Source organism: Panulirus ornatus, chromosome 43, assembly GCF_036320965.1.
Source record: "Panulirus ornatus isolate Po-2019 chromosome 43, ASM3632096v1, whole genome shotgun sequence".
NCBI lineage: Eukaryota > Metazoa > Arthropoda > Malacostraca > Decapoda > Palinuridae > Panulirus > Panulirus ornatus.
Genome location: NC_092266.1, coordinates 9,534,425 through 9,553,508, shown reverse-complemented (window position 1 = coordinate 9,553,508; position 19,084 = coordinate 9,534,425). Strand labels below are relative to the sequence as shown.

At 46.8% G+C, this 19,084-nt stretch overlaps 2 long non-coding RNA genes across 2 annotated transcripts in view; both read right to left on the bottom strand.

Annotated features, from left to right (window-relative positions):
* Window positions 1-263: 263 nt before the first annotated feature.
* On the bottom strand, window positions 264-4,460 carry LOC139762305 (uncharacterized). The gene is made up of 2 exons (XR_011715687.1): window positions 3,302-4,460; window positions 264-3,257 (listed from the first exon to the last, which is right to left on the bottom strand). It is a non-coding gene; the product is annotated as an uncharacterized lncRNA (long non-coding RNA).
* Window positions 4,461-16,947: 12,487 nt separating this feature from the next.
* Window positions 16,948-19,084, bottom strand: part of LOC139762573 (uncharacterized) — a 9,617-nt gene continuing 7,480 nt past the window's right edge. The window contains exon 3 of the long non-coding RNA XR_011715748.1: window positions 16,948-17,278. This is a non-coding gene — a long non-coding RNA (uncharacterized lncRNA). The remainder of the gene's footprint in view (window positions 17,279-19,084) is intronic.

Below are 19,084 nucleotides of genomic sequence, written 5' to 3'. Positions count from 1 at the left end.
ACAGTCTGCCTCATCTTTTGTTAACATTTCATAAAGTTTCAAATTCCAATCACCACACATGCTTGTATATCATGTTATCATCATACCACAATACACACTGATGACCTCATACCATTTAGTGCGCGTGCCTTTAGGTTAAGGGGGTGGGGGTGATTGGCGCGATGCATGTTTGATTACTGTCCTTATGTTAATATAGTGTCTTGATAATTCTTTCATAATTATTTGGTTAATAATGATAGGATGTGAGTTAAAGTTACTCGGGATAGACTAAAGTTATTTATTTTAGGAAATAAGATCGATTTAATGTTGTTACGGGTCGCATAATATCAGAAGGGTACAGTGTGACTGGATTGTTCGGTCCCACGTTTTTTGCCAATGTTAATAGCATTATTGTGGTCGCCACTGCGTACTGAATGACTCTGCCTATAGCATCTCTCAGTTCATATTTTCTCTGTCAGACCAATGTGTAATCTTTACTTGTCGTACATTTTGACGGGGTAACCACTCCTAATTTTTTGATAATTTGGCCTACTTTTTATGGTCTTTCTGGTAGTGATATTTTATTCAAAGGCAATATTAAAAGCCTTGTTTTTAGTACCTGTTTTACGTTAGCTAAGTTAGGAGAATAGGGCAACACCAAACATATAGATCTATCATCCTTTGCCACAGTTTTGTTACTAGATGTGTAATGTCTTCGTGGATCTCCAAGTAAGCCATGTTCACAAACTTTGGAATAACATAACTGACTAAAGATACGCCTTATAAATATATCATTACATTCATCTATCAGACTTATGGGATCATATATCCGTAATGCTCCAAAAACATATACATAACTACACACATTTTAACAGAAGGATAATGTCCTGAACAATAATGAATATTGTGTATTGTTAAGTATCAATAAAGAATTTTATCTGAGCTCATACTGAAGTGTGATTTCATTCATATATATATATATATATATATATATATATATATATATATATATATATATATATATATATATATATATGCTTAGAATTCCATCCTCTTTCCCTATGCTAGTCTTGTTTGTACAAATAAAAACAAACAGAACAATTTAGACATAGTTATGCCAATATATAGAGAATGGAAAGTCATCTAGCAATATTGGATATATATGGCAAGTGTTGTGTTGATGATATAGCCTCGCTGGCTGAGGTGACTCAAGAAGTTCATATCAGTTACATCATCATGATGCTGGCTGTCACTTGCAGGAGGCCACCCAATACTTGACATTCTCGTACGTTCATGTTGGGCCACGTGACTTGTATGATGACCCAGGGGAGCCTATATGATGGCCCTAGGGAGCCATGGCCCAGGGGAGCCAACATGAGGGCATCAGAAAGCCTACATGATGGTCATAGTGAACCTATATGTTGGTCCTGGTGAACCTACATAATGGTCCTCGTGAACTTAATTGGTATCCTCAGGAAGCCTACATGATGGTCCTAGTGAACCTACATGATGGTCTCAGGAAACCTACATGATGGTCCTGGTGAGCCTACATGATGGCCTTAGGAAGCCTACATGATGGTCCTGGTGAACCTACATGATGGCCTCAGGAAGCCTACATGATGGTCCTGGTGAACATACATGATCGCCTTAGGAAACCTACATGATGGTCCTGGTGAACATACATGATCGCCTTAGGAAACCTACATGATGGTCCTGGTGAGCCTACTAGATGGCCTTAGGAAGCCTACATGGTGGTCCTGGTGAACCTACATGATGGCCTCAGGAAGCCTACATGATGGTCCTGGCGAACTTACATGATGGTCCCGGGGAACCTACGTAATAGCCAAAGGTAACCTACATGATGGTCCTGGTGAACCTACATGATGGCCTCAGGAAACCTACATGATGGTCCTGGTGAACCTACATGATGGTCCTCGTGAACTTAATTGGTATCCTCAGGAAGCCTACATGATGGTCCTAGTGAACCTACATGATGGCCTCAGGAAACCTACATGATGGTCCTGGTGAGCCTACATGATGGCCTAAGGAAGCCTACATGATGGTCCTAGTAAACCTACATGTTGGCCTCAGGAAGCCTAATTGATGGTCCTGGTGAACATACATGATGGTCTCAGGAAGCCTACATGATGGTCCTGGTGAACCTACATGATGGTCTCAGGAAACCTACATGATGGTCCTGGTGAACCTACATGATGGTCTCAGGAAGCCTACATGATGGTCCTGGTGAACCTACATGATGGTCTCAGGAAACCTACATGATGGTCCTGGTGAACCTACATGATGGTCTCAGGAAACCTACATGATGGTCCTGGTGAGCCTACATGATGGTCTCAGGAAACCTACATGATGGTCCTGGTGAACCTACATGATGGTCTCAGGAAACCTACATGATGGTCCTGGTGAACCTACATGATGGTCTCAGGAAACCTACATGATGGTCCTGGTGAAAATACATGATGGCCTCAGGAAACCTACATGATGGTCCTGGTGAAAATACATGATGGCCCTGGTTAACACACATGATGGTCCTGGTGAACCTACATGATGGCCCTGGTGAACCTAATTGGTGTCCTCGCGAAGCCTACATGATGGTCCAGGGGAAACTACATGATGGTCTCAGGAAGCCCATATGATGGTCCTGGTGAACATTCATGATGGCCACAGGGAGCCTACATGATGGTCCTGGTGAAAATATATGATGGCCATGGTGAATCTAAATGATGTCACATGTGAACCTACATGATGGTCCTAGTGAAGCTACATAATGGTCTTGAATCTACATGGTGGCCAGAGGAAGCCTACATGATGGTGCTTGTAAACCTACTTGATGGTCCTGGTGAACCTAAATGATGGCCATGGTGAATCTAGATGATGCCCAGTGTAAACCTACTTGATGGTCCTGGTAAACCTATATGATGGCCTAAGGAAGCCTGCATGATGGCCTTAGTGAACCAACATGAAGGCTTCAGGAAACCAGAATGATGGCCCTGGTGAACCTAATTGGTGTCCGCAGGAAGCCAACATGATGTTGCTGGTGAAGCTACATGATGCCCTGGTTAACCTACATGATAGCCTCAGGAAGCCTACATGATAGTCCTGGTGAACCTAATTGGTGTCCACAGGAAGCCAACATGATGTTGATGGTGAACCTACATGATGCCCTGGTTAACCTACATGATGGCCTGGTTAACCTACATGATGGTCCTGGTTAACCTACATGATGGCCTCAGGAAGCCTACGTGATGGTCCTGGTGAACCTACATGGTAGCCTCAGGAAGTCTTCATGATGGTCCTGGTGAACCTACATGATGCCCTGGTTAACCTACATGATGGCATGGTTAACCTACATGATGACCTGGTTAACCTACATGATGGCCTCAGGAAGCCTACATGATGGTCCTGGTGAACCTACATGATGCCCTGGTTAACCTACATGATGGCATGGTTAACCTACATGATGGCCTCAGAAAGCCTACGTGATGGTCCTGGTGAACCTACATGGTAGCCTCAGGAAGCCTTCATGATGGTCCTGGTGACCTTATATGATGGCCTCAGGAAGCCTACGTGATGGTCCTGGTGAACCTACATGGTAGTCTCAGGAAGTCTTCATGATGGTCCTGGTGAACCTACATGATGCCCTGGTTAACCTACATGATGGTCCTGGTGAGCCTATTTGATGGCCTCAGGAAGCCTATATGTTGGTCCTGGTGAACCTACATGATGCCCTGGTTAACCTACATGATGACCTGGTTAACCTACATGACGGCCTCAGGAAGCCTACATGATGGTCCTGGTGAACCTACATGATAGCCTCAGGAAGTCTTCATGATGGTCCTGGTGAACCTACATGATGCCCTGGTTAACCTACATGATGGCATGGTTAACCTACATGATGACCTGGTTAACCTACATGATGGCCTCAGGAAGCCTACATGATGGTCCTGGTGAACCTACATGATGCCCTGGTTAACCTACATGATGGCATGGTTAACCTACATGATGGCCTCAGAAAGCCTACGTGATGGTCCTGGTGAACCTACATGGTAGCCTCAGGAAGCCTTCATGATGGTCCTGGTGACCTTATATGATGGCCTCAGGAAGCCTACGTGATGGTCCTGGTGAACCTACATGGTAGTCTCAGGAAGTCTTCATGATGGTCCTGGTGAACCTACATGATGCCCTGGTTAACCTACATGATGGTCCTGGTGAGCCTATTTGATGGCCTCAGGAAGCCTATATGTTGGTCCTGGTGAACCTACATGATGCCCTGGTTAACCTACATGATGACCTGGTTAACCTACATGACGGCCTCAGGAAGCCTACATGATGGTCCTGGTGAACCTACATGATAGCCTCAGGAAGCCTTCATGATGGTCCTGGTGAACCTACATGATGCCCTGGTTAACCTACATGATGGCATGGTTAACCTACATGATGACCTGGTTAACCTACATGATGGCCTCAGGAAGCCTACATGATGGTCCTGGTGAATGATGGTCCCTAGGTAGCCCATGTAATGCCTACATAATGACCCCTGTGTAGCCTTACATAATTGTCCCTGGATAGCCTACACGATGATTTTTGGGTAACTTATATGACGACCCCTGGGTACCCTACATGATGGTCCCTGGGTAGCCTACATGATGGTCCCTGGGTTGCCTGCATGATGGTCCCTGGGTAGCCTACATATGGTCCCTGGGTTGCCTACATGATGGTCCTGGGTAGCCTACATGATGGTCCCTGGGTAGCCTACATGATGATCCCTGGGTAGCCTACATGATTGTCCCTGAGTAGCCTACATGATGGTCCCTGGGTAGCCTACATGATGGTCCCTGGGTAGCCTACATGATGGTCCCTGGGTAGCCAACATGATGGTCCCTGGGTTGCCTACATGATGGTCCCTGGGTAGCCTACATGATGGTCCCTGGGTAGCCTACATTATCATTCCTGGTTTGCCTAAATGATGACCCCTGGGTAGCCTACATGATGACCCTGCGTACCCTACACGATGATCCGTGGTTGCCTAAATGATGACCCCTGGGTAGCTCACATGATGACCACTGGGTAGCCTACATGATGACCCCTGGATAGACTGCATGATGACCTCTGGGTAGACTACATCCTGGTCTCTGGGTAGCTTACTTGATGATCCTTGGTAGCCTACATGATGACCTTGGGCAACCTACATGATGACCCCTGGGCTGCTTACATGATGACCACTGGGTAGCCTACATGATGACCCCTTGGTAACCTATAATGGACCCGGGTTACATATTTGATGACCTATGTGTAACCTACATGATGGTCCATGGGTATCTTACATGATGACCCTTGGGTAGGCTACATGATGACCCCTGGGTATCCTATATGACGATCCTGGGTAGCCTACATGATGACCTAGGAAGCCTACATAATGACCACTGGATAGCACACATGATGACCCCTAGGTAGCCTACATGATGACCCTAGGTAGCCTACATAATGACCACTGGTTAGCATACATAATGACCCCTGGGTAGCCTATATGATGACCCTAGGTAGCCTACATGATGGTCCCTGGGTAACTTAAATGGTAACCTCTGGGTAACCTACATGATGACCCATGAGTAGACTATATGATGGTCCCTGGGAAGCCTACATAATGGTCCTGGGTAGCCTACATGATGGTTCCTGGGTAGCGTATTGATGGCCTCTGGGAAGCCAATTATGATAGCCCCTGGGTAGCCTACATGATGACTCCAGGGTAGCCTACATGATGATCCCTGTGTAGCCTACATGATGGCCCCTTGGTAGCCTTCCTGATGTTTCCTGGGTTGCCTATTTAATGGTCTCTGGGTAGCCTACATCATACCCCTGGTTGGCCTACATGACGGTTCTGGGTAGCCTACATATGAGTCCCTGGGTATCCTACATGATGACCCCAGGGTAGCCATACATTATGGTCCCTGGGTATCCTACATGATGACCCAGGGTAGCCTACATGATGGTCCCTGGGTGCCCTACATGATGCCCCTAAGGCAGTTTACCTGATGAATCCTATGTATCCTTCAATATGGTGTCTAGGTAGTCTACATAATGACCCTTGTGTATCCTTCAATATGGTCTCTGGGTAGTCTACATAATGACCCCTGTGTATCCTTCAATATGGTCTCTGGGTAGTATACATAATGACCCCTGTGTATCCTTCAATATGGTCTCTAGGTAGTCTACATAATGACCCCTGTGTATCCTTCAATATGGTCTCTGGATAGTCTACATAATGACCCCTGTGTATCCTTCAATATGGTCTCTGGTAGTCTACATAATGACCCGTGTATCCTTCAATATGTTCTCTGGTAGTCTACATAATGACCCTGTGTATCCTTCAATATGTTCTTGGGTAGTCTACATAATGATCCTTGTGTATCCTTCAATATGGTCTCTTCGTAGTCTACATAGTGATCCCTGTGTATCCTTCATTATGTCTCTGGGTAGTCTACATCATGATCCTGTGTATCCTTCATATGGTCTCTGGTAGTCTACATAATGAACCCTATGTATCCTTCAATATGGTCTCTGGGTAGTCTACATAATGACCCCTGTGTATCCTTCAATATGTTCTCTGGGTAGTCTACATAATGACCCTGTGTATCCTTCAATAAGGTCTCTGGGTAGTCTACATAATGACCCCTATGTATCCTTCAATATGTTCTCTGGGTAGTCTACATAATGACCCTGTGTATCCTTCAATATGGTCTCTGGGTAGTCTACATCATGACTCCTGTGTATCCTTCAATATGGTCTCTGGGTAGTCTACATAATGAACCCTATGTATCCTTCAATATGGTCTCTGGGTAGTCTACATAATGACCCCTGTGTATCCTTCAATATGGTCTCTGGGTAGTCTACATAATGACCCCTGTGTATCCTTCAATATGGTCTCTGGGTAGCTACAAAATGACCTGTGTATCCTTCAATATGGTCTCGGGTAGTCTACATAATGACCCCTGTGTATCCTTCAATAGGTTCTCTGGATAGTTCCTACATAATGACCCCTGTTATCCTTCAATATGTTCTCTGGTAGTCTACATAATGACCCTGTTTATCCTTCACTATGGTCTCTGGGTAGTCTACATAATGACCCCTATGTATCCTTCAATATGGTCTCTGGATAATTCCTACATAATGACCCTGTGTATCCTTCAATATGTTCTCTGGGTAGTCTAACTAATGACCCTGTGTATCCGTCAATATGTTCTCTGGGTAGTCTACATAATGACCCTGTGTATCCTTCAAAAAGGTCTCTGGGTAGTCTACATAATGCCCTGTGTATCCTTCAATAAAAGGGCTCTGGGTAGTCTACATAATGACCCCTGTGTATCCCTTCAATATGGTCTCTGGGTAGTCTACATAATGACCCCTTGTGTATCCTTCAATATGGTCTCTGGTAGTCTACATAATGACCCTGTGTATCCTTCATATGTCTCTGGGTAGTTACATAATGACCCCTGTGTATCCTTCATTATGTCTCGGATAGTCTACATAATGACCCTGTGTATCCTTCATATGGTCTCTGGTAGTCTACATAATGACCCTTGTGTATCTTTAATATGTTCGGGTAGTCTACATATTGTCCCTGTGTAGTCTTCAAATGGTCTCTGGGTAGTCTACTTAATACCCTGGTACCTTCATTATGGTCTCTGGATAGCCTACATGATGGCCTGGTAGCCTACATGATGTGCCTGGGAACCTACATGATGTCCTCTGGTAGCCTACATGATGGTCCCTGGTAACCTACATTTATGGCCTCAGGAAACCTACATGATGGTCCTGGGGGACCTACATGATGGGCCCATGGAACCTACATGATGGTTCCTGGTGACCTACATGATGGCCTCAGGAACCTTTCATGATGGTCCTGGTGACCTACATGATGGCCCTGGAAGCCTACATGATGGTCCTGGGTAACCTACATGATGGCTCAGGTAACCTACATGATGGTCCTGGTGACCTACATGATGGCCTCAGGTAACCTACATGATGGTCCTGGTGACCTACATGATGGGGCCCTGGAAACCTACATGATGGTCCTGGTAAACCTACATGATGGCCTCAGGTAACCTACATGATGGTCCCTGGTGTAACCTACATGATGGCCTCAGGAACCTACATGATGGTCCTGGGTGAACCTACATGATGGCCTCAGGATAGCCTACATGATGGTCCTGGTGAACCTACATGATGGCCTCAGGAAACCTACATGATGGTCCTGGTGAACCTACATGATGGCCTCAGGAAACCTACATGATGGTCCTGGTGAACCTACATGATGGCCTCAGGAAACCTACATGATGGTCCTGGTGAACCTACATGATGGTCTCAGGAAGCCTACATGATGGTCCTGGTGAACCTACATGATAGCCTCAGGAAGCCTACATGATGGTCCTGGTGAACCTACATGATGGCCTCAGGAAGCCTACATGATGGTCCTGGTGAACCTACATGATGGCCTCAGGAAACCTACATGATGGTCCTGGTGAACCTACATGATGGCCTCAGGAAACCTACATGATGGTCCTGGTGAACCTACATGATGGCCTCAGGAAACCTACATGATGGTCCTGGTGAACCTACATGATGGCCTCAGGAAGCCTACATGATGGTCCTGGTGAACATACATGATAGCCTCAGGAAGCCTACATGATGGTCCTGGTGAACATACATGATCGCCTCAGGAAATCTACATGATAGTCCTTCTGAACCTACATGATAGCCTCAGGAAGCCTACAGGATGGTCCTGGTGAACCTACATGATGGCCTCAGGAAGCCTACATGATGGTCCTGGTGAACATACATGATCGCCTCAGGAAATCTACATGATGGTCCTTCTGAACCTACATGATAGCCTCAGGAAGCCTACATGATGGTCCTGGTGAATCTACTGATGGTCCCTAGGTAGCCCATGTAATGCCTACATAATGACCCCTGTGTAGCCTACATAACTGTCCCTGGATAGCCTACACGATGATTTTTGGGTAACTTATATGACGACCCCTGGGTACCCTACATGATGGTCCCTGGGTAGCCTACATGATGGTCCCTGGGTTGCCTGCATGATGGTCCCTGGGTAGCCTACATGATGGTCCCTGGGTTGCCTACATGATGGTCCCTGGGTAGCCTACATGATGGTCCCTGGGTAGCCTACATGATGATCCCTGGGTAGCCTACATGATTGTCCCTGAGTAGCCTACATGATGGTCCCTGGGTAGCCTACATGATGGTCCCTGGGTAGCCTACATGATGGTCCCTGGGTAGCCAACATGATGGTCCCTGGGTTGCCTACATGATGGTCCCTGGGTAGCCTACATGATGGTCCCTGGGTAGCCTACATTATCATTCCTGGTTTGCCTAAATGATGACCCCTGGGTAGCCTACATGATGACCCTGCGTACCCTACACGATGATCCGTGGTTGCCTAAATGATGACCCCTGGGTAGCTCACATGATGACCACTGGGTAGCCTACATGATGACCCCTGGATAGACTGCATGATGACCTCTGGGTAGACTACATCCTGGTCTCTGGGTAGCTTACTTGATGATCCCTTGGTAGCCTACATGATGACCTTGGGCAACCTACATGATGACCCCTGGGCTGCTTACATGATGACCACTGGGTAGCCTACATGATGACCCCTTGGTAACCTATAATGGACCCCGGGTTACATATTTGATGACCTATGTGTAACCTACATGATGGTCCATGGGTATCTTACATGATGACCCTTGGGTAGGCTACATGATGACCCCTGGGTATCCTATATGACGATCCCTGGGTAGCCTACATGATGACCCTAGGAAGCCTACATAATGACCACTGGATAGCACACATGATGACCCCTAGGTAGCCTACATGATGACCCTAGGTAGCCTACATAATGACCACTGGTTAGCATACATAATGACCCCTGGGTAGCCTATATGATGACCCTAGGTAGCCTACATGATGGTCCCTGGGTAACTTAAATGGTAACCTCTGGGTAACCTACATGATGACCCATGAGTAGACTATATGATGGTCCCTGGGAAGCCTACATAATGGTCCCTGGGTAGCCTACATGATGGTTCCTGGGTAGCGTATATGATGGCCTCTGGGAAGCCAATTATGATAGCCCCTGGGTAGCCTACATGATGACTCCAGGGTAGCCTACATGATGATCCCTGTGTAGCCTACATGATGGCCCCTTGGTAGCCTTCCTGATGTTTCCTGGGTTGCCTATTTAATGGTCTCTGGGTAGCCTACATCATACCCCTGGTTGGCCTACATGACGGTTTCTGGGTAGCCTACATTATGGTCCCTGGGTATCCTACATGATGACCCCAGGGTAGCATACATTATGGTCCCTGGGTATCCTACATGATGACCCCAGGGTAGCCTACATGATGGTCCCTGGGTGCCCTACATGATGCCCCTAAGGCAGTTTACCTGATGAATCCTATGTATCCTTCAATATGGTGTCTAGGTAGTCTACATAATGACCCTTGTGTATCCTTCAATATGGTCTCTGGGTAGTCTACATAATGACCCCTGTGTATCCTTCAATATGGTCTCTGGGTAGTATACATAATGACCCCTGTGTATCCTTCAATATGGTCTCTAGGTAGTCTACATAATGACCCCTGTGTATCCTTCAATATGGTCTCTGGATAGTCTACATAATGACCCCTGTGTATCCTTCAATATGGTCTCTGGATAGTCTACATAATGACCCCTGTGTATCCTTCAATATGTTCTCTGGGTAGTCTACATAATGACCCCTGTGTATCCTTCAATATGTTCTCTGGGTAGTCTACATAATGATCCTTGTGTATCCTTCAATATGGTCTCTTCGTAGTCTACATAGTGATCCCTGTGTATCCTTCATTATGGTCTCTGGGTAGTCTACATCATGACTCCTGTGTATCCTTCAATATGGTCTCTGGGTAGTCTACATAATGAACCCTATGTATCCTTCAATATGGTCTCTGGGTAGTCTACATAATGACCCCTGTGTATCCTTCAATATGGTCTCTGGGTAGTCTACATAATGACCCCTGTGTATCCTGCAATATGGTCTCTGGGTAGTCTACATAATGACCCCTATGTATCCTTCAATATGTTCTCTGGGTAGTCTACATAATGACCCCTATGTATCCTTCAATATGTTCTCTGGGTAGTTCCTACATAATGACCCCTGTGTATCCTTCAATATGTTCTCTGGGTAGTCTACATAATGACCCCTATGTAACCTTCAATATGGTCTCTTCGTAGTCTACATAATGACCCCCTGTGTATCCTTCAATATGGTCTCTGGGTAGTCTACATAATGACCCCTATGTATCCTTCAATATGGTCTCTGAGTAGTATACATAATGACCCCTGTGTATCCTTTAATATGGTCTCTGGGTAGTCTACATAATGACCCCTGTGTATCCTTCAATAGGTTCTCTGGATAGTTCCTACATAATGACCCCTGTGTATCCTTCAATATGTTCTCTGGGTAGTCTACATAATGACCCCTGTGTATCCTTCATTATGGTCTCTGGGTAGTCTACATAATGACCCCTGTGTATCCTTCAATATGTTCTCTGGGTAGCCTACATAATGACCCTGTGTATCCTTCAATATGGTCTCTGGGTAGTCTACATAATGACCCTGTGTATCCTTCAATATGGTCTCTGGGTAGCCTACAAAATGACCCTGTGTATCCTTCAATATGGTCTCTGGGTAGTCTACATAATGACCCCTGTGTATCCTTCAATAGGTTCTCTGGATAGTTCCTACATAATGACCCCTGTTATCCTTCAATATGTTCTCTGGGTAGTCTACATAATGACCCTGTGTATCCTTCACTATGGTCTCTGGGTAGTCTACATAATGACCCCTATGTATCCTTCAATATGGTCTCTGGATAATTCCTACATAATGACCCCTGTGTATCCTTCAATATGTTCTCTGGGTAGTCTACATAATGACCCCTGTGTATCCGTCAATATGTTCTCTGGGTAGTCTACATAATGACCCTGTGTATCCTTCAATAAGGTCTCTGGGTAGTCTACATAATGACCCTGTGTATCCTTCAATAAGGTCTCTGGGTAGTCTACATAATGACCCCCTGTGTATCCTTCAATATGGTCTCTGGGTAGTCTACATAATGACCCCTATGTATCCTTCAATAAGGTCTCTGGGTAGTCTACATAATGACCCCTGTGTATCCGTCAATATGTTCTCTGGGTAGTCTACATTATGACCCTGTGTATCCTTCAATAAGGTCTCTGGGTAGTCTACATCATGACTCCTGTGTATCCTTCAATATGGTCTCTGGGTAGTCTACATAATGAACCCTATGTATCCTTCAATATGGTCTCTGGGTAGTCTACATAATGACCCCTGTGTATCCTTCAATATGGTCTCTGGGTAGTCTACATAATGACCCCTGTGTATCCTTCAATATGGTCTCTGGGTAGCCTACAAAATGACCCTGTGTATCCTTCAATATGGTCTCTGGGTAGTCTACATAATGACCCCTGTGTATCCTTCAATAGGTTCTCTGGGTAGTCTACATAATGACCCTGTGTATCCTTCAATATGGTCTCTGGGTAGTCTACATAATGACCCTGTGTATCCTTCAATATGGTCTCTGGGTAGTCTACATAATGACCCCTGTGTATCCTTCAATATGGTCTCTGGATAGTTCCTACATAATGACCCTGTGTATCCTTCAATATGGTCTCTGGGTAGTCTACATAATGACCCCTGTGTATCCGTCAATATGTTCTCTGGGTAGTCTACATAATGACCCTGTGTATCCTTCAATAAGGTCTCTGGGTAGTCTACATAATGACCCTGTGTATCCTTCAATATGGTCTCTGGGTAGTCTACATAATGACCCTGTGTATCCTTCAATATGGTCTCTGGGTAGTCTACATAATGACCCCTGATATCCTTCAATATGTTCTCTGGGTATAGTCTACATAATGCACCCCCTGTGTATATCCTTCATTATGGTCTGCTGGGTAGGTCTACATAATGACCCCTGTTATCCTTCAATATGTTCTCTAGGGTAGTCTACATAATGACCCTGTGTATCCTTCATTATGGTCTCTCGTAAGTCTACATAATGATCCCTGTGAATCCTTCATTATGGTCTCTGGGTAGTCTAACCATAATGATCACTGATGTATCCTTCAATCATGGTCTCTGGGGTAGTCTACAATAATGATCCTTGTGTATCCTTCAATTTGTTCTCTGGGTAGGTCTACATAATGCCCCTGTGTATCCTTCAATATGGTCTCTGGTAGTCTATATAATGACCCCTGTGTATCCTTCAATATGGTCTCTGGATAGTTCCTACATAATGACCCCTGTGTATCCTTCAGTATGGTCTCTGGGTAGTCTACATAATGACCCCTGTGTATCCTTCTATATGGTCTCTTGGTAGTCTACATAATGACTCTTGTGTATCCTTCAATATGGTCTCTTCGTAGTCTACATAATGATCCCTGTGTATCCTTCATTATGGTCTCTGGGTAGTCTACATAATGACTCTTGTGTATCCTTCATTATGGTCTCTGGGTAGTCTACATAATGACCCCTGTTATCCTTCAATATGTTCTCTGGGTAGTCTATATAATGACCCCTGTGTATCCTTCATTATGGTCTCTGGGTAGTCTACATAATGATCGCTGTGTATCCTTCATTATGGTCTCTGGGTAGTCTACATATTGATCCCTTGTGTATCCTTCAATATGGTCTCTGGGTAGTTCCTACATAATGACCCTTGTGTATCCTTCATTATGGTCTCTGGGTAGTCTACATAATGACCCCTGTGTATCCTTCAATATGGTCTCTGGGTAGTCTACATAATGACCCCTGTGTATCCTTCTATATGGTCTCTGGGTAGTCTACATAATGACCCCTGTGTATCCTTCAATATGGTCTCTGGGTAGTCTACATAATGATCCCTGTGTATCCTTCAATATGGTCTCTGGGTAGTCTACATAATGACCCCTGTGTATCCTTCATTATGGTCTCTGGATAGTCTACATAATGACCCCTGTGTATCCTTCAATATGGTCTCTGGGTAGTCTACATAATGACCCTTGTGTAGTCTTTAATATGATGTCTGGGTAGTCTACATAATGATCCATGTGTAGTCTTCAATATGGTCTCTGGGTAGTCTACTTAATCACCCTTGGGTAGCCTACATTATGGTCTCTGGATAGCCTACATGATGGTCCCTGGATAGCCTACATGATAGTGCCTGGGCAACCTACATGATGGTCCCTGGGTAGCCTACATGATGGTCCCTGGGTAGCCTACATGATGGTCCCTGGGTAGCGTACATGATGGTCCCTGGGTAGCCTACATGATAGCCCCTGGGTACCCTACATGGTGGTTCCGCGAGTTTATATAAGGGTCTCTGAGTAGCCTTCATGATGGGCCCTGGGTAGCCGACATGATGGGCCCATGGGTAACCTACATGCTGGCCCTTGGGTAGCTTACATGATGGGCCTCTGGGTAGTCCACATCATGGGGTAGCCTACATGATGGGCCCTGGGTAGCCGACATGATGGGCCCATGGGTAGCCTACATGATGGGCCCATGGGTAGCCTACATGATAGGCCCTTGGGTAGCCTACATGATGGGCCCATGGGTAGCCTACATGATGGGCCCTGGGTAGCCGACATGATGGGCCCATTGGTAGCCTACATGATGGGCCCCTGGGTAGCCTACATGATGGGTCCCTGGGTAGCCTACATGATGGGCCCATGGGTAGCCTACATGATGGGCCCTGGGTAGCCTACATGATGGGCCCATGGGTAGCCTACATGATGGGCCCATGGGTAGCCGACATGATAGGCCCTTGGGTAGCCTACATGATGGGCCCATGGGTAGCCTACATGATGGGCCCTGGGTAGGCGACATGATGGGCACCCTGGGTAGCCTACATGATGGGCCCCTGGGTAGCCTACATGATAGGCCCCTGGGTAGCCTACATGATGGGCCCCTGGGTAGCCTACATGATGGGCCCCTGGGTAGCCTACATGATGGGCCCCTGGGTAGCCTAGTTGGTGGCCCCAGGAGCTTATATAAAGGTCCCTGGGTAGCCTACATGATGGGCCCCTGGGTAGCCTACATGATGGGCCCCTGGGTAGCCTACATGATGGGCCCCTGGGTAGCCTATATGATGGGCCCCTAGGTAGCCTACATGATGGGCCCCTGGGTAGCCTAGTTGGTGGCCCCAGGAGCTGATATAAAGTTCCCTGGGTAGCCTACATGATGGGCCCTTGGGTAGCCTAGCTGGTGGCCCCAGGAGCTGATATAAAGGTCCCTGGGTAGCCTACATGATGGGCCCTGGGTAGCCTACATGATGGTCCCTGGGTAGCCTACATGATGGGCCCCTGGGTAGCCTACATGATGGTCCCTGGGTAGCCTACATGATGGTCCCTGGGTAGCCTACATGATGGTCCCTGGGTAGCCTAGTTGGTGGTCCCAGGAGCTGATATAAAGGTCCCTGGGTAGCCTACATGATGGGCCCCTGGGTAGCCTACATGATGGGCCCCTGGGTAGCCTACATGATGGTCCCTGGGTAGCCTAGTTGGTGGCCCCAGGAGCTTATATAAAGGTCCCTGGGTAGCCTACATGATGTTCCCTGGGTAGCCTACATGATGGTCCCTGGGTAGCCTAGTTGGTGGTCCCAGGAGCTGATATAAAGGTCGCTGGGTAGCCTACATGTTGGGCCCCTGGGTAGCCTACATGATGGGCCCCTGGGTAGCCTACATGATGGGCCCCTGGGTAACCTACATGATGGTCCCTGGGTAGCCTAGTTGGTGGCCCCAGGAGCTTATATAAAGGTCCCTGGGTAGCCTACATGATGGGCCCCTGGGTAGCCTACATGATGGGCCCCTGAGTAGCCTACTTGATGGGCCCCTGGGTAGCCTACATAATGGTCCCCTGGGTAGCCTACATGATGGGCCCCTGGGTAGCCTACATGATGGGCCCCTGGGTAGCCTACATGATGGGTCCCTGGGTAGCCTACATGATGGGCCCCTGGGTAGCCTACATGATGGTCCCTGGGTAGCCTACATGATGGGCCCCTGGGTAGCCTAGTTGGTGGCCCCAGGAGCTTATATAAAGGTCCCTGGGTAGCCTACATGATGGGCCCCTGGGTAGCCTACATGATGGGCCCGTGGGTAGTCTATATGATGGTCCCTGGGTAGCCTAGTTGGTGGCCCCAGGAGCTTATATAAAGGTCCCTGGAGAGCCTACATGATGGGCCCCTGGGTAGCCTACATGATGGGCCCCTGGGTAGCCTACATGATGGTCCCCCTGGGTAGCCTACATGATGGGCCCCTGGGTAGCCTACATGATGGGCCCCTGGGTAGCCTACATGATGGGCCCCTGGGTAGCCTACATGATGGGCCCCTGGGTAGCCTACATGATGGGCCCCTGGGTAGCCTACATGATGGGCCCCTGGGTAGCCTAGTTGGTGGCCCCAGGAGCTTATATAAAGGTCCCTGGGTAGCCTACATGATGGGCCCCTGGGTAGCCTACATGATGGGCCCCTGGGTAGCCTACATGATGGGTCCCTGGGTAGCCTACATGATGGGCCCCTGGGTAGCCTACATGATGGGCCCCTGGGTAGCCTACATGATGGGTCCCTGGGTAGCCTACATGATGGGCCCTGGGTAGCCTACATGATGGGCCCCTGGGTAGCCTACATGATGGGCCCCTGGGTAGCCTACATGATGGGCCCCTGGGTAGCCTACATGATGGGTCCCTGGGTAGCCTACATGATGGGCCCCTGGGTAGCCTACATGATGGGTCCCTGGGTAGCCTAGTTGGTGGCCCCAGGAGCTTATATAAAGGTCCCTGGGTAGCCTACATGATGGGCCCCTGGGTAGCCTACATGATTGGCCCCTGGGTAGCCTACATGATGGGCCCCTGGGTAGCCTACATGATGGTCCCTGGGTAGCCTAGTTGGTGGCCCCAGGAGCTTATATAAAGGTCCCTGGGTAGCCTACATGATGGGCCCCTGGGTAGCCTACATGATGGGCCCCTGGGTAGCCTACATGATGGGCCTCTGGGTAGCCTACATCATGGGCCCCTGGGTAGCCTACATCATGGCTCCACGACAGCTTACACGACGGCCTATATTGAGGTCCAAGCGAGTTTACATGGCGACTCGACGAATGCGGTGGGTCAGTGGGTCCAGCTCAGCACCCAACATAGCCGCCAGGGAGTATACGTCACCCTGCTGGGAAGAAACATAGGGTGAGGACCATCACCCTGCTGGGAAGAAACATAGGGTGAGGACCATCACCCTGCTGGGAAGAAACATATGGTGAGGACCATCATCCTGCTGGGAAGAAACATATGGTGAGGACCATCACCCTGCTGGGAAGAAACATATGGTGAGGACCATCACCCTGCTGGGAAGAAACATATGGTGAGGACCATCACCCTGCTGGGAAGAAACATATGGTGAGGACCATCACCCTGCTGGGAAGAAACATATGGTGAGGACCATCACCCTGCTGGGAAGAAACATATGGTGAGGACCATCACCCTGCTGGGAAGAAACATATGATACCATGCATGATATAAACAATCATGCATTGTATCCACAATCATATATCATATCCACAAACATACACTATATCCGATACCATGCATGATATAAACAATCATGCATTGTATCCACAATCATATATCATATCCACAAACATACACTATATCCGATACCATGCATGATATAAATAATCATGCATTACATCCACAATCATATATCATATCCACAAACATACATTCACAAACATACACTATATCCGATACCATGCATGATATAAACAATCATCCATTATCTCCACAATCATATATATCATATCCACAAACATATATTCACAAACATACACTATATCCGATAACATGCAATATGTAAATAATCATACATCATGTTTACAATCATATATTATATCCACAGACATATATTCACAAACATACACTATATCCAATACTATGCATTATATGATCAATCATACATTACATCCACAATCATATATCATATCCAAAAACATGTATTAAATTCACAAACGCACACCAAATCCGGTAACATTATATATACAATCATACATCATATCCACAATATCACATTATATTCACAAACTAATATTCACAAACATATACTATATCCGATACCATGCATTATGTAAACAATCATACGTTATATCCACAAACATATGATATGTTCACAGTGTCCTCATGTGTATGTCTGTGGACGTCAGTGTTCTCATGTGTATGTCTGTGGACGTCAGTGTTCTCATATGTACGTCTGTGGACGTCAGTGTTCTTATGTGTATGTCTGTGGACATGGGTGTCCTCATGTGTACGTCTGTGGAAGTCTGTGTTCTCAAGTGTGTGTCTATGGACATCAATTTTCGCAAGCGTTTGTCTGTGGACGTCAGTTTTCTCAAGCGTTTGTCTGTGGACGTCAGTGTTCTCCTGTGTATGTTTGTGGACGTCAGTGTTCTCATGTGTATATCTGTGGACATCAGTGTTCTCCTGTGTATATCTGAGGACGTCAGTGTTCTCAAGTGTATGTTTGTGGACGTCAATGTTCTCATGTGGATGTCTGTGGACGTGTGTGTTTTCATGTGTGTATCTGGGGACGTCAGTTTTCTCATGCGTATGTCTGTAGACGTCAGTGTTCTCAGGTGTATGTCTCTGGACGTCAGTGTTCTCGTGTGTATGTCTGTCAGTGTCAGTGTTCTCATGTGCATGTCTATGTACGTTAATGTTATCATGTGTATGTTTGTGAACGTCAGTGTTTTCATATGTATGTTTGTGGACGTCATTGTTCTCATGTGTATGTCTGTGGACGTCATTGTTCTCATATGTATGTCTGTGGAGGTCGGTGTTCTAATGTGTATGTCTGTGGACGTCAGTGTTTTCATATGTATGTTTGTGGACGTCAGTGTTCTCATGTGTATGTCTGTGGACGTCAGTGTTCTCATGTGTATGTCTGTGGACGTCAGTGTTCTCAAGCGTATGTCTGTGGACGTTA